The sequence below is a fragment of the Planococcus citri genome, chromosome 1 (genome assembly GCF_950023065.1).
Source record: "Planococcus citri chromosome 1, ihPlaCitr1.1, whole genome shotgun sequence".
Lineage (NCBI taxonomy): Eukaryota > Metazoa > Arthropoda > Insecta > Hemiptera > Pseudococcidae > Planococcus > Planococcus citri.
Genome location: NC_088677.1, coordinates 70,578,770 through 70,594,092, shown reverse-complemented (window position 1 = coordinate 70,594,092; position 15,323 = coordinate 70,578,770). Strand labels below are relative to the sequence as shown.

Here is a 15,323-nt window from a genome sequence, read left to right as displayed (position 1 = left end):
ACATCTGTCACTTCTGTAGTACGTATATCTTCTTTTTGTAAAAAACGGCGCATAATTAAGGTCCCACTCCCCATTTTCATCACCTGTTCGTTATGCTTGAAATTTCCTTTTGCAATAATTTGCCCAAAAGCATTTCGACGTTGAAGGATATTTTTTGGTAACATGGACGCGTTTTCAACATCGACCTCATCGCGGTATTGTGCAAGGAGATGGTCAAATACCTAACCGAGAATACAGATTACCACAGTACAGACAAGCGTTTTTTTTGCCGGAATACGTTGTTTTTGTTAATGAAACTCCAGTCTCATTTGTTTCAGTCAGAGGGTAATTTTTGGTAACTTACTTTACTAGTAATTTTTGGTACATTTAACGAAATACGTGAGAGCAAAGTTGATTGATCTTGCGTACTGCGCAAGATTTTTTTTATTTTGTAAAGAGGGTAGCATTATCGCTATAGTGTTGAACTAGATAAGTTGAAAAAAATTAGAAGTCACTTTATTTTATAAACTTTTTGTTTATTAATTTTAATATACAATAACAAGAAAATGTAGGCAATTTGTCAAAAGGTTCAAATAGGTGATTGGGGCAGATGAATGCCAAGTAAAAATATCTTTATATAAGGTTAATAATATATTACTAGGGGGCCAACCCCCGTTACTCGTTCCTCGGGCTTCGCCCTCGGAACTCGCTCTTGGGGGCTGCGCCCCCAAACCCCCCTCTGTTGTACACTTCCTCATTCAAAGAGTATGAACTATGAAACTTTGAAAATTTGCCTCGCTTAACCCATTTAGCATTGATAGTTTTTGAGATTAATTTACTTCAAAATAGCTCAAGGACTAAGAACCCTAGAGGGCAACTTAATGTAAGTGCGAGAAATGTTCGAAAATTTAATACTCTAAAAAGAGACATTACCCTCCTTTATTGCTTTTTTGGTTTTTGGTAAATCTATACATTGGAGCATGATCGAAAAAATGGTAAGAACAGCTCATTTTTAAACTCAAGATTTGGACCGGTCCTTTAATTTTAAAATTTTTTGAGCTGTATATTTTTTCTATATTCTAGATACCTAATTATGTTAACGTGTCGAATAAAAAAAATTAGCTCTCTAGGTTGCATTTTTTCAGGTATTTTTCTGGTATTTTTCCATGTATTTTTTGAGTATTTTTTGGGAGAGGCGCTTTATTTAATAGAGATAGAGATGTACAATTGTACATAGATGAGGTAGATAGATAGATTGATAGATAACTTCACTTGATGATGTTAACACCTCACAGTTCTCTGAAATGTGTAATCATTTGCAGTTTGCACTTTTCTTTTAAAATGACTAATTCCTCGAAGTCTTTAGGATGTTGATTGTTGTGTAAAACCTACAATCTCTCAACAAAAGACGTTTTTTCTGTGTTTGGTGTGTTTTGTGATACCTGAGTTATGGAATGAATAGGATGAACTGGTTTAAGGGTGAGTTCGTGCGGGGTAACGTTGACAAAACACTGACTCGATGTCGCCGCTCTACTATTGCAAACAGGATTTTAGATACCTGCTACCCCATCTCACCACACATCCATGCATCTCATTCAAAACGCTGAATAGACCCATTTAAACTCGAAATTTGAGCCCTTTAACAGGGTGTCTACCAGGTCGCTATAGCGTTAAAAGTCGCGAAAAGTCGCGATTTTGAAAATAGGGCGCTAAAGTCGCTAAAAGGTCGCGATTTTCGCTAAAAATACCAAAAAGTCGCTATAAATTGTCCAAACTTCAAATTTTAAAAACTTTTCGTATTATTATTCAATGTTAATGCTACTGCCAAATTAGCATTTTAAATAATCATAAAAATTCAAAATTTCAAAAGCTTTCGCCCTCGCTTCGCTCGGGCATATTATTTCGTTTTCTTTAGCCAAACGTTGAGTCTTGATGATAGAAAAATTGACTTCTCACATTAAAAATGATATTTTTTCACTTCTGGAGAATTGTGAATTTTCGTGTTACCAGTGCTTTTGCCCTCAGTTGGCTCGGTTCGTACGGGCCATGTAGGTGTATTTTTAGAAATATGTACCTATTGTAATATTTTGGAAATTATTGTTAGATTGCTGGAGGAGCAGGACCGACGAGAGTTACCTAGGACTCGCTCATTCTGGAGGGTCCGACAATAAAGAAAGGGCCCGTGATGGAAGAAAAACGTGTTTTTTTACTTTTCAAAAGTCAAATTTTCAAAAGCTTTTGCCCTCGCTTCGCTCGGGCTTGTTTTCTTTTCTTTTTACACATCGAAATTTCTGAAATAATATCATTCAACTTTCAAAGTTTTGAAGCGAAAGAACGAACTTCTCGCTTAAACAAAAAGAAAAATTAGTGGTTGAAATGACTAGAAAAAGAACAATCGAAGAAATTGAAATTTTAGAACTGAAGAAAGTTAAGTAGATGGAAAAGGAAAAAGAAAAGCTCGAAAATTTGGATGACTATTTATGTCACATGGAAACTATTGAAAGTTGTCCAAACCTCCCCCCTCCCACCACCCAATAAGTGCAAAGTTTATTGGAACCCAATTTTTTTCGTTAGAAAATGGGGGGGGGGGTACTGAAAAAAAGTCGCGAAAAAAGGTTCTTCATAAATTTCTTTTCATGTTACATGGGAACTATTGAAAAATCCCATTTTTTTTGTTGAAAAATTGGGTGTGGGAACTGTTGAAAAAAACATTTTTACGTTGGAAATTTTTTTTGGGGGGGGGGGGGTACTTTTAACTGAAAAAAGTCGCTAAAAGTCGCGAAAAAAAGTCGCGAAAAGTCGCTATTTTTGAGAACTAAATTTTGGTAGACACCCTGTTTAACTTAAAAATTGGTTGGTCTGATAATTTTTTTCATATTCTAGAGAAGTTGAGGCGTCGATTAAAAAAAAAATTAGCTTTCTAGGTGCCATAGAACGGGCTAGATATTTTTTTTTGATTTTCACGTATTTTATCGTAATTCTTTGTGTATTTTTGAACTAAACAGTAAATTTGACGCAGATGATCGATTTTGATCTGATAACAGGTTACACCATTTCAAAAAGCATCGAATTTTGAACATTTCCCTCGTTTACATTACTCATCTAGCGTTTTTAGTTTTCGAGATAATTTAATTCAAAATTGTATAACTGAAATTCAAAATTTGAATTTAAAATAGCTCAAAAACTAAGCACCCTAGAGGGGTAATGTCAGTGAGGGAAATGTGCAAAATTTAATGCTCTTTAAAATGAGACATTAACCACCTTCATTTTTTTTTTCGTTTTCGATATATTGCAGAATAATCAAAAAAACGGCAAAAACAGCCCATTTCAACTCGAAATTTGGGCCCTTTAACATCAAAATTTGTTGGTCTGATAATTTTTTTCTTATTGTAGAAACGTTAAGGTTTCGATTAAAAAAAAAATTAGCTTTCTAGGTGCCATAGAACGGACTAAATAATTTTTTTGAATTTTCACGTATTTTTCGTTTATTTTTCAGGTATTTTTTGGGCTGGCGCTTTATTTAATATATATATACCTATATAATATATAATATATATATTTGCTCGCGACCAGACATGTCAACTATGCTTGGCATATACGCTGAAAAGTGAACAAAATTTTAAAATTGGCATAATTTCTGTTCTAAATCACTTATCAAAATTTTATTTGCAGATTCAATTTAATATTAGAAAAATCTACTTGTTGGAAAAAGTAATCGTATTTTTAGGCTAAATTTTGAAGAAAAATGTTGAAAATGGAGTTGAAGTAATTTGAATTTTAAGGAAGTTAAGACACCACAAGAAAGCTTGAACAGCATAAAAATTTTTGATGTTTTTAATTTTTCATTGGGCCAATAAAATACTGAAAAATTTCAGGTCAAATTTGTTGTCGTGTACACTCAGGTTCGAAGTATTTAGATACATCTCCACCAGCGCATCACATTCTACTCACTACAAATCGACTGTAGACCCTGCGTTCGTCCTCGCGCCTTGATTTCTAATCCATGCGCACTCTGGTGGAAGTTTCTGAAAACTCATAGTTGACTTGTAGGCCTATAGTAAAATTAACCCATGACTTGTCAACTATAGTTGAGAAGTTGGTCAGTCCACTTGTATAGTAAAATTAACCCATTCATTAGTTGACAAGTCTGGATACTAATACCTATATATATTATACCCATTCAGCTGTATATATAGGTATTAGTATCCAGACTTGTCAACTAATGAATGGGTTAATTTTACTATACAAGTGGACTGACCAACTTCTCAACTATAGTTGACAAGTCATGGGTTAATTTTACTATACAAGTCAACTATGAGTTTTCAGAAACTTCCACCAGAGGGCGCATGGCTTAGAAATCAAGGCGCGAGGACGAACGCAGGGTCTGTAGTCGATTTGTAGTGAGTAGAATGTGATGTGCTGGTGGAGATGTACCTAAATACATTGAAACGGAGTGTACCAGACAATAAATTTGACTAAAAATTTCTCAGCAGTTTATTGACTTATGGAAAAATTGAAAACGCTAAAAAATTCTATGCTGTTCACCCTTCTTTGTGGTATTAAAATTTTTTCAACATTCAAATTCCTTCAAGTCAATTTTCAAAATTTTACTTCAAAATTTAGCCTAAAAATATTTTTATTTTTTTCAACACATAGATTTTTTAAATATTAGGGTGAATCTGCAAATGAAATTTTGATAAGTGATTTAGAACAGAAATTATACCAATTTTAAAATTTTGTTCACTTTTCAGCATATATGACAAGCATAGTTGACATGTCTGGTCATAAGCAAATATATATCTTATCCTCGGATAGGTCTATTACCCCAGCTTATTCTTAATGTCACAGAGAATATGATGGAAATTTCCCCAGTCCAAAGCTTCGCTGTCATCATTATTCCATCATCTATTGCTGATGAATGCTGCTGTCCATACTGATTTCAATTTCAATCTTGAAATAGCGTACCAGTGGTGTTTTGACAAGATTAGTATTGTACCTAGTTATGGTCATAAAAGTACTTCTTTTTACATTTTTTTTTATACTGGGTAATATATACATATGTACTTAATTGCCAGGATGATTTATCATAATATAAGGTTAGTTACCTTCCGTACTGGGTCATCCTGAGTTTGTTGTAGTTGTGGGTTGCGTACCTGGTCGTCGGTGGCCGGCGTGTGTATGGTTTCTTTCCCTCCCCTCGCCCCTTCACTGCCCTAAAATTTTTTACTGTACAGCGCGATATTTTCAGAACCCTCTCTGCCCCTTCACCCCTTGGTGCAATAAATTCTTTACTCGTATTTAATAAGATCGCGGTACACTCTTTATAAACGATCGTTATTTACATGAGCGAGCCGTGGAGAGAGACTACCTCCGCTTTGGGCGTTTTCCCATTATTTTATATTGGTGATAGGTGCTGATTCTGTTTACTTGGTGTTTTGTTTAATTTTATGATAAGTAACACACTTCATCTCTTCAAAAAAAAAAAATACTTACTTTACATAGACTCTTCACTAGTGGTGATTTCAAGGGTTTTCAAATTGTAACCCAATTTTCTGGGCTTATATTCCTGTGGTGGTACAACCTAAATAAGATAAAACTTCATCAGACTATTAAGTAAAATAATGTGACCAACAAGGTAAATAAATACTATCGTAATAGGTAGTCTGGATTACTGTATAACACACTGGGTGCTGCGGTAGGGAGTGGAATTGTGACGTCAGTGGTTCTGATTTCTCATCACTTCACATTGCATTTCAAATTTCACGGTAAAAAAACAACTGAAATTAAAATTACGCGAAATTTTCAATGAACACATAGGTATTTTAATACATCAAAATGTTCGGATTTTTATCCTCTTTCAAATGGTTGTTTATCGAAAGCGCTAGCGTTTACCGTTCAAAAGTTTTTAAAGCTCAAAGTTGTAAAAGGTAGCTCTGGCAGTAAAAATCCAACTTTAAAATTGAAATTACGCGAAATTTTCAGTGGACACATAGGTATTTTAATACATCAAAATGTTCAGATTTTTATCCTCTTTCAAATGGGTTTTTACCGAAAATGCTAGCGTTTACCGTTCAAAAGTTTTTAAAGCTCAAAGTTGTAAAAAAATAATAACTCGCGGAAAAAAATCCAATTTCAAATATTTTATTTAACCAAAACGTTCAGAATTGTATCCTCTTTCAAATAGTTTTTTGCCGAAAGCGCTAGCATTTATCGTTCAAAAGTTACTAAAGCTCAAAGTTGTAAAAAGTAGCAACTCGCGATAAAAATCCCACTTTAAATTAAAATTACACGAAATTTTCAGTGGACACATAGGTATTTTATTTAACCAAAATGTTCAGCATTTTATCTTCTTTCGAATAGTTTTCAATCCAAAGCGCTAGCACTTGCCGTTCAAAAGTAAATAAAGCTCAAAGTAGTAAAAAGTAGCTACGCTGTGCAAAGTGTGTAGAGTTGTGGATTTTCTAGAACCACTGACGTCACAATTCAACACAAACGCAACGCGCACTAACACAAGCGCCGATCCAGACTACCTATTACGATAGTATTTATTTACCTTGGTGACCAAACAAATACTTGACTTACTTACGTTTGCTAACCCAGCATTCTGGGCACCACACTTTTCCACTGCTTCAATATCTCTGCTTCAATATCTCTGGGAAAGTTTTGGAATTCCTCCCATTTGGGATGGAACGTCATAATAATAAGTGAATATTTTGGCCGCTTCGTTGAACATTTTCGACGCTTGGTTGAGCATTTTGGATACATGGCTGTCTGATCCATTTTGAACCTTTAAACTTTCTTTTTCCAATTTTCAGCTTTTAAAATCAAATTCTAGTTTTTCATAATTTTTTTAAACAATTTTTTACATAATTTATACATTCACATTCATTTATTCATTCATTCATCCATTCAAACTATACGTAGGTACTAATTAAAGTAAACAGTCAAACTCTATTTTCTTAACATTTTATTCATTTGCTTCTACAATAATGTAGGTATGCATTGTTTAGATCACAGGTCGTCTATTCTCTGAAGCTCCTGGGAGAATTATCACACTGAATGGATTCTCTACCAGTCGTAATTTTTCAGCAAAATTGAAATTTTTTTCCAATAAAAACAGACACTTTGTTAGGAGCAATGTTTGGATATTGTAGGACAAAGTATGACGAATGACGTGATCTTAAGTGGGAGTTTAGAATCAATAGAGTTTAGAGTAAGTTAGACCATGAGTAAGTATGTAGGTACCTATGTACTCACAGACAGTTGTATTGTGGACATATTATTGAATACCTACATAGTTTCTAACCAGACTCTGCCCATTATTTCATACGACACAGTTTTTGTCATATTTTACCTTGAAAGTGTGTTTTAAGAAATAATCAAAAGTTTGAAGTGGCTTGGAAGGATTTTAATCAGAAAATCATCATCAGGAATTTTTTAAATGAGGATTTTTTTGTTTCTTTTTTCGCATACGTAATTACACAAATCATTTAAAATAGTTTTGTTTTTATTTTGGAAAATGACCTTGGCACAGAAAGATGAATCATCCGCAGTGTCACCAAATGGGTCCATCAGATAGCAAAATCCATAGTTTTCGTTGCAATATTTTTCTGCATTTCCCTCTAACTTTTTAAGTTCCCAGTTTCTGAATTAAAATGCCAGCAAAATTGAATCAAAATATGTAGATAAATATTATTGTTAAATATTCTAATAAAATTATTAAATAAATTGGGAGGTCTGGAATTGCTTTGCTGAGCTTGATCTTTTTGCTTTTGCAGTAATTCCTGAATTAAGCATCTTCATTTGCTCTGATAGCGCTTTGACTTGCGCCTCTAACAATTCCATGGCGGCATATCCCCGCTCGTACTTGGTTTCCTATGGATAAAACAACAATATTTGAACCTCTTGAGTGAAAATGAATATGATGATAATCAATTAGAAGGTATGAATAAAAATTGCGTCAAAAATTAAAACTGAGCTGGCACAAATATTTAGCAACCCACCTAATATTACTTTTAACGAATTTTTGCAGAAACTTGAATTAGATAAAACTGATTACTACGCTGCAATTCGCTCGACAGTTCTCGGATGTTGAAATTTTTATGACATAAGTAGGCAACCAACGCATCTTCCACATCTGTAGTGGATTTGCATTTAACAACCACATTCCTCAGTTCAGTACCTATTACCGCTGGAATATTCTCGTCCAATTTATCTTCAACAAAATAATTTTCAAAAATGGATAAACGAATTAAAGTATGATCCACCAAACACCTCTACCAATCCACCACAATCTGGATCTTCTTCTGGTGCTTGTGGTCATTACACTTCGCCTTTCTTTCTTGAATGAGTTGAAAATCTTAAATATTTTTTATGGTTAAACACGTAAGTAAGTAAGTATATAAATTATTCGCGAAATATTAACCGATTAATTGTTAAAATATCAATTAATTCTTCGGTGGGTTCATATTGAGCAACAGCATTAATAAACCTTCCAAGACGATCTGGAAATGCGGGGTGATTATCGTTTTGCTTTTGTCTATGGAGAAAGGAGAACATCTATCAAGTAGCTCTTCCATATCGTGTAGGTAAACTATTCTCATAGGTAAATATTTTATATTATTTCCGGTTCCAAGTTTATTCATGATCTCTCCAAGTTTGATACGATCCGTATGAGATTTATAGCCTGGGAGAGGGAAGGTTGGTGAGAGTATCAATTTTTTCATGCCTTTGCTCCAACATTGGTGCAGAATGAGTTCTAAATTTGTGATAATTGTGTACAAATCATCCATCTGGAAGTCGTGGTCGTTCAAACTCAAAGTATTACATATTCAAATTTTCAAAATAAGGAATGCTCATTAACATTGGTAGTTGAGCTGTTACTTGGCAGCGTTCATACTTACTACTGCATTTGAGTGTTCCTGTTATTTCCATGGACTGTGACTACAATTTGTTTCGGAGGTGGTGAGGCCATCTTAGATGAATTTGGTTTTTGATTAGTTGAGGTACGTGTGCATCTGTATAATGAGATTTTGGAACAGTTTCTTTGAGCTCATGAATGACGATAAGAAATTGGAAGCGGCCAATATCGATATTGCCAACCATTGGGCTTAAAAATTGGTCCATTTGTTTGAAATAATCTGGATATGGTGGTATAATCAGATGTGATGGGACATTTGACATTTTCCGGTACGTAGTGATAATAACTGGTGTCTAAAGTCTCTTCCGATTCATATACTTGAAGCTAATTTTTTTGTTAATTCTTTCTGAAAATGAATCAGAAAAATTAGTCATGTAATTCATTTCATTTATTTTTGGAATTGAATGAAGAAGAGCCATTTCATCAATAATCAGTATTGAAGGCTTACATTTTCTGCTTTCATCTAATGTAACATCTTTTTGATCAACAAATTCTTCTAATTTGTGTAAAATTTTTGACTTATCGGGTGCGAGAAGAAATGATCCATCTGCAGTGAACAATGAACGAGGCACAATGCCAAATTCATAATTACCTATAGCTGCTTTTATGTCAAGATCTGGTCAACTCCGTCCTAGATGCAATTTTAAAACGTTGAAGCAAATTTCGTTCTTCTTTAATCTTAACAAGTTCACGTTGTAGTTGTGAGTTCCCTACCTGGTTGGTGGCAGGCGTGTGCATGGTTTTTTCCCCTCCCCCCCACCAAATTACCCCTTCACTGCCCTAAAATTTTTTACTGTAGAACGCGATGTTTTCGGAACGCTCCATTCTCCCTTGGTGCTATAAATTCCTTATTTAAAGAGATCACGGTCCTTTTTCTAAACGATCGTTATTCACCTACATGAGCGAGCCGAGGAGAGAGAGAGACTACGTCTGCGTCGGGCGTTTTCCCATTATTTTATATTATGGTGAAGTGATAGATGCTGATTCTGTTTACTTGGTGTTTTGTTTAATTTTGTAATAAGTAACACACTTAATCTCTTCAAAAAAAAAAAAAAAAAAAAAAAAAATACTTTACTTGGACTCTAGTCTGAAGATGCTTGCAAGGAGTTCTTTTGCTAGTGATGATTTTTCAAGGGTTTTAAAATCGTAACCCAATTTTTTGGGCTTATATTCTATTGGTGGTACAACCTAAATAAGATAAACTTTATTATAGCCTATAAAGTAAAATAATATGACTAATTAAATACTTGACAGGTCAGGTTACAAGGTAAGATATTTTTTTAATTTGTTAGTTAAGTATGTAGTTATTTTAATGTATTGTGTAATAATTTGATTTTTTCAAACAGAGATAAAATATTAACCATATTAAATTTTGTGTGAAAAGTTTTCAAAGATAGGATTAAGACAGAAAAGTCGTTGAGCGGAGCCATATGACATTGTTTTATTCTGTCGCTAATGAATTCAGTCATAATATCTGTGAGTAGAAAGAAAATTAATTATGAATAGAAATTAATTTTTTGAGCGATATGACTGAAATGGTATTGAAAATTTTGTTGATCTGGTTTTGAAAGAGAGATTCCAGAATCAGAAGAAATGGTTCCTAAAAGGATTCAATCGAGGATTGGAATTGATCTGTGAAGAGCTGAGTATCATTATTTGAGTGTAATATGGGAATATGGTACCTACCATTAGTGAATATATGATAGAGTACCGTATTTCATCAGAAAAAGAAGTTTAAGGTTTGTTGCAAATGACACAAGTAGTTTTATTATTATAATGTTGTCATATTGTTAAATTATTTCGTGAAAAATACTTCAATTTAGACTTAAGTCATTGTTAGTACTTTACACGAATTTTTCGGGTTGAACGAAAATAAAACACCATGACGTTAGGAAAACATATTATAATGAATAAGTAATTTTATTAAAATGACTCAGCTAAAGAGATGAATGAATAAACGTGAAGAGATTTGCTGAGGAAGTATTAAAAGTCAATCAAAGAGAGGCTGAGAATGAGAAAGAAGATGAATGAGTAAATTATATTATAACCTCAGAGTCAATGTGCTGAGAAGTATTAGAAATTAACCATAGAGAACCTGAGACTGATGAAAGAGATGAACAAGTAAATTATATCATAGACCTCGGAGTCAAAGTGTGCCGAGAAGTATTAGAAATTAACCACAGAGAACTTGAGGGTGAGATATATTTTGTAGAAAATGCCCTCTGAGTGGTTTTTCATTTAATAAAGTAATTAAAGATTAGACTTTGAAATCAATATCATAGCTTTTGACCAAAGTAGAAATGGAAAACAATAAAAATAGAAAAGCAAAGTGAAAATGATGGTCAAGGTTGAGGTATTTGAGGGGAATCGAGCAGGGTAGAAGAGGGAAATGGATGATGGTACTCTTTATAAGCATCATCATGTATTTTCATGAAATGCGGTCATCAGTTCATCTTTTACACTTTCTGGAATCCCAATCAGTTTTTCTAGACCATTTCCTGACATGTATTTGTACCTACATAAGAATTCCATTTTCGATGATAAAATTGCTTGATTTTCTTCCCATATTTTCTGTGTATCATCTTCCTCCACTTGATTTATACTCCAGGTTTGGTAGGAGTATCATAGAGTGTGGATCCAAAAGACACAATTCTAATCAAATGATATGAATCAGAAATTAGTAAAATAAATTGATTCGGCACATTTTTATTTATTAATTTAATCTCGTATATCATTATGATTAAATTTAAAGAATTATAAATTAAAAAAAAAAAAGGTTTACTTACTTTAAATAATTTATACCAGAGGGCTTCCACACACTGGAACCATTCACTCAAGTGGTGACGGCGGTCATTAGAAAAATTATTCTGAACATAAAGCTGGCTACTTTTCACAGCTATTACACTGCCGCGCTCGAAATTGTCCGGCCAGTTAGCAATTAGTGGGCCGAATTTGAAAGAGGACGACTTATACCTTTTTGTTGTCATTTCATTCCAGTAACGATTTTTAATTGGGTCTTTGGATGGGGCGGCGATGAACAAATGGTCAGGAATGGAAAAGCAGAGACGAATTGATTGTGTTTTTGCTCCATTGCAGGGAAGTGTGCTTCTTTCAATGTTTGAACTTTTGATGCGTATAATATCGATTCCTTGTAAGTGTGGAATTGCCGCTTGTTTGACAACTCGCAGAGATCATCGCGAAATGGAGTGAATTTCACCTAAGGTGGGAAAATTTTATTAGCATAATATCAGGTAGTTTATCGCAAGTACATACATAGGTATTACGAGTAGGTACATTTATATTCCTGCATTTTAAAAGCTGAAATTGATGGCAATGTCACTTACTTCTTCCTTAGCAAAAATGAATTCACATCCATAAAGGGGAAAATTGCACGATAACTTCCCTTCAATTAATTGTCCCATAAATGAACCATTGCAGGACCTTTCTGTTTCGTTCAACATTGCCACCGAGTATAGTCTCCTTCAATCATCATGTTAAATCTTTAATTAACATGTTAGTGATAAAATCATATCAACTGATGCATATAATAGTTGGCAAAATTGTCTTTGTGCACCGCTGGTTCGTCTGACATTTCAAGAGGATTCTTATAGTGTACACAACCTAAAAACAACGCCCAACAATTCATTCAATAATGAAGTAAAACACAGAACTGAAAACTTGCAAACAATCTAAAAATAAAAATATAATGGTGATTGAAATCCCAAAAATTGTTTCTGTGCTCTGTTGGATTTATCCAGCATCTCAAGAGGATTCCTATACACTCAACCTTAAAACAAAGTGCATTAATTCAATCCTAAAGTAAAACACAAAACTAAAAACTTACTGACAAACTGCAGAAATAAAATTAATGAAGTGATGTAAAATGAAAATATCAACAAATATTTATGAGGTGAGGTAAGCAGCAGACTCAATCAATTGAGAATCGCTCATTGATTTTTCTTCAAACTCCTTTGAGGCATCCACAGCTTCTTTTACCGTTTATGAAATTTGATTCAGCATTAAATCCGAATAACTGATGTCTAAAGTCTCTTCCGATTCATATACTTAAAGCTAATTTTTTTGTTAATTCTTTCTAAAAATGAATCAAAAAAATTAGTCATGTAATTCATTTCATTTGTTTTTGAAATTGAATGATGAAGAGCCATTCACATCAATAATCAGTATTGAAGGCTTACATTTTCTGCTTTCATCAAAATGTAACATCTTTTTGATCAACAAATTCTTCTAATTTGTGTAAAATTTTTGACTTATCGGATGCGAGAAGAAATGATCCATCTGCAGTGAACAATGAATGAGGCACAATGCCAAATTCATAATTACCTATAGCTGCTTTTATGTCAAGATCTGGTCGACTCCTAGATGCAATTTTAAAACGTTGAAGCAAATTTCGTTCTTCTTTAATCTTAACACACTTAATCTCTTCAAAAAAAAAAAAAAAATACTCAACTTTGACTCTAGTCTGAAGATGCTTGCAAGGAGTTTCTTCACTAGTCATGATTTCAAGGGTTTTCAAATTGTAACCCAATTTTCTGGGCTTATATTCCATTGGTGGTAGAACTTTGGCTAACCCAGCATTCTGGGCACCATCCACATTTTTCCATAGCTGCAATATTTATCTTGAAAAGTTTTGGAATTCCTCCCATTTGGGATGGAACGTCATGTCATAATATTATTAAGTATGTGAATATTTTGGCCGCTTTGTTGAACATTTTCGACGCTTGGTTGAGCATTTTGGATGCATGGCTGGCTGATCTATTTTGAACCTTTAAACAAAGTTTCTTTTTCCAATTTCCAGCTTTTAAAATCAAATTCTAACTATTTTTACAACATTTTCATGATTTTTTAAACAATTTTTACATATTTATACATTTACATTCATTCATTTAAACTATAGGTTCTAATTAAGTACAGGTACACAGTCGAACCTAATTTTCCTAAAATTTTATCTATTTGCTTCATCTATGTACTACAATAATGTAGGTACCTATGTATTGTCTAGATCACACATCGTCTGCTCCCTGAAGCTCCTTGGAGAATTATCACTCGATGTTGTTGTTAGTTACTTAGTTTACACTTTGGACTTATGAAATTTTGAATTTTTTAGTCAAACATGTAATGCATGAACTTTTGAACTTAATTTGCATGAACTTTCAAACACTTAACTAACGTAATTTAAGTCAATATAAAACCCAATAATTGTAACATGTACAAAACAGACATATGTACAACGGTGAAAAAAAGAGAAAAATCAAAACAAATCAAAATGCAACTAATACATCAGGAGACAAACTGTCTCAAAATGAACTACGTAATATGTTGTCAATACAAAAATTGCATAATACACTCAAACACATTTGAAACGAAATCGCCAGACTTGATGTCTCCTAAAAACTAAGTGGTTTTCTGGTAGGTAGTTTGGAGGAGTTTTTGTTTCGAATAAGAGAATAAAATAATTTATGATAAGACAAAATGTTCGAATAGTCAACCAGGCAAGAATTAGAATATCTCCAAAAAACCCTATTTTTGGTTTTTTGAGTTCGAAAGATTTTAATTTTTCATCAATGTCATTTGTTGAGGATCTTTCTCAAAATTTGGGGTACCTATATTCAGTAGCCGATTTTTATTTAAAAGCTCAGATAGATTTTAGTAGTATATTGACTGAGGTTAACAAGAGTATCTAATAGATAAATTTTTCCATCTCAGAGGGGCTGTCAGGAATGGAGAGAGAGTTTCATCTATTTAAAGAGATAATCGATCTTGATGTAACTGGGAACAATAGAATAGTAGGTGTTGGGAAAAAAGACACAAAAAATCCTCATATGGGATTCTATAACTTGATCTTTTATCTTTTATAGTTTTTAAATTTAGTTGCAATTTTTCTTGGTTGTCATACAAGGGAATCGTTTCTTTCCTTGTTACCAAGTCACAACACCAGGATAAACAGGAAAACACATATATGGATCTGAAAAGGAATAATTACGTGGATCAGATATATAAAGGAATTTAAATTTTGTTTCCACACCACGTCACCATAATATTAATGTTAATGTAGCATTTGGATGAAAAATCCCTCTTCAGTGAATGAGTAACCTTTATCCATAAAGAAGTTTTTATTAGTTGGTTCAATGATGACAACTTTGTTGATATACAACATTATCTTTCCTATGTGAGTCATGCGAGATCTTTGTGGTGTAGGTCGTAAAGGTCGTATTGGGGAGAATACTTGATCACCACTAAAATATAGACCATTAATTTTTCCCATAACTATAAGTAACATTGATTTTAAGTTTGGTAGGTAGTCTTGATATTTTTCCATCAAACTTGATTGTTTGTTTTTTTCAAAGCTATCCAATATACATATCTCTTGCGAGTTCTTTTTTCATTTTCATGCTGAATTCATCGG

At 33.3% G+C, this 15,323-nt stretch overlaps 1 protein-coding gene across 10 annotated transcripts in view; it reads left to right on the top strand.

Annotated features, from left to right (window-relative positions):
* Positions 1–15,323, top strand: part of LOC135844575 (uncharacterized) — a 427,884-nt gene that overhangs the window by 322,178 nt on the left and 90,383 nt on the right. The gene's annotated exons all lie outside the window — the stretch shown is intronic.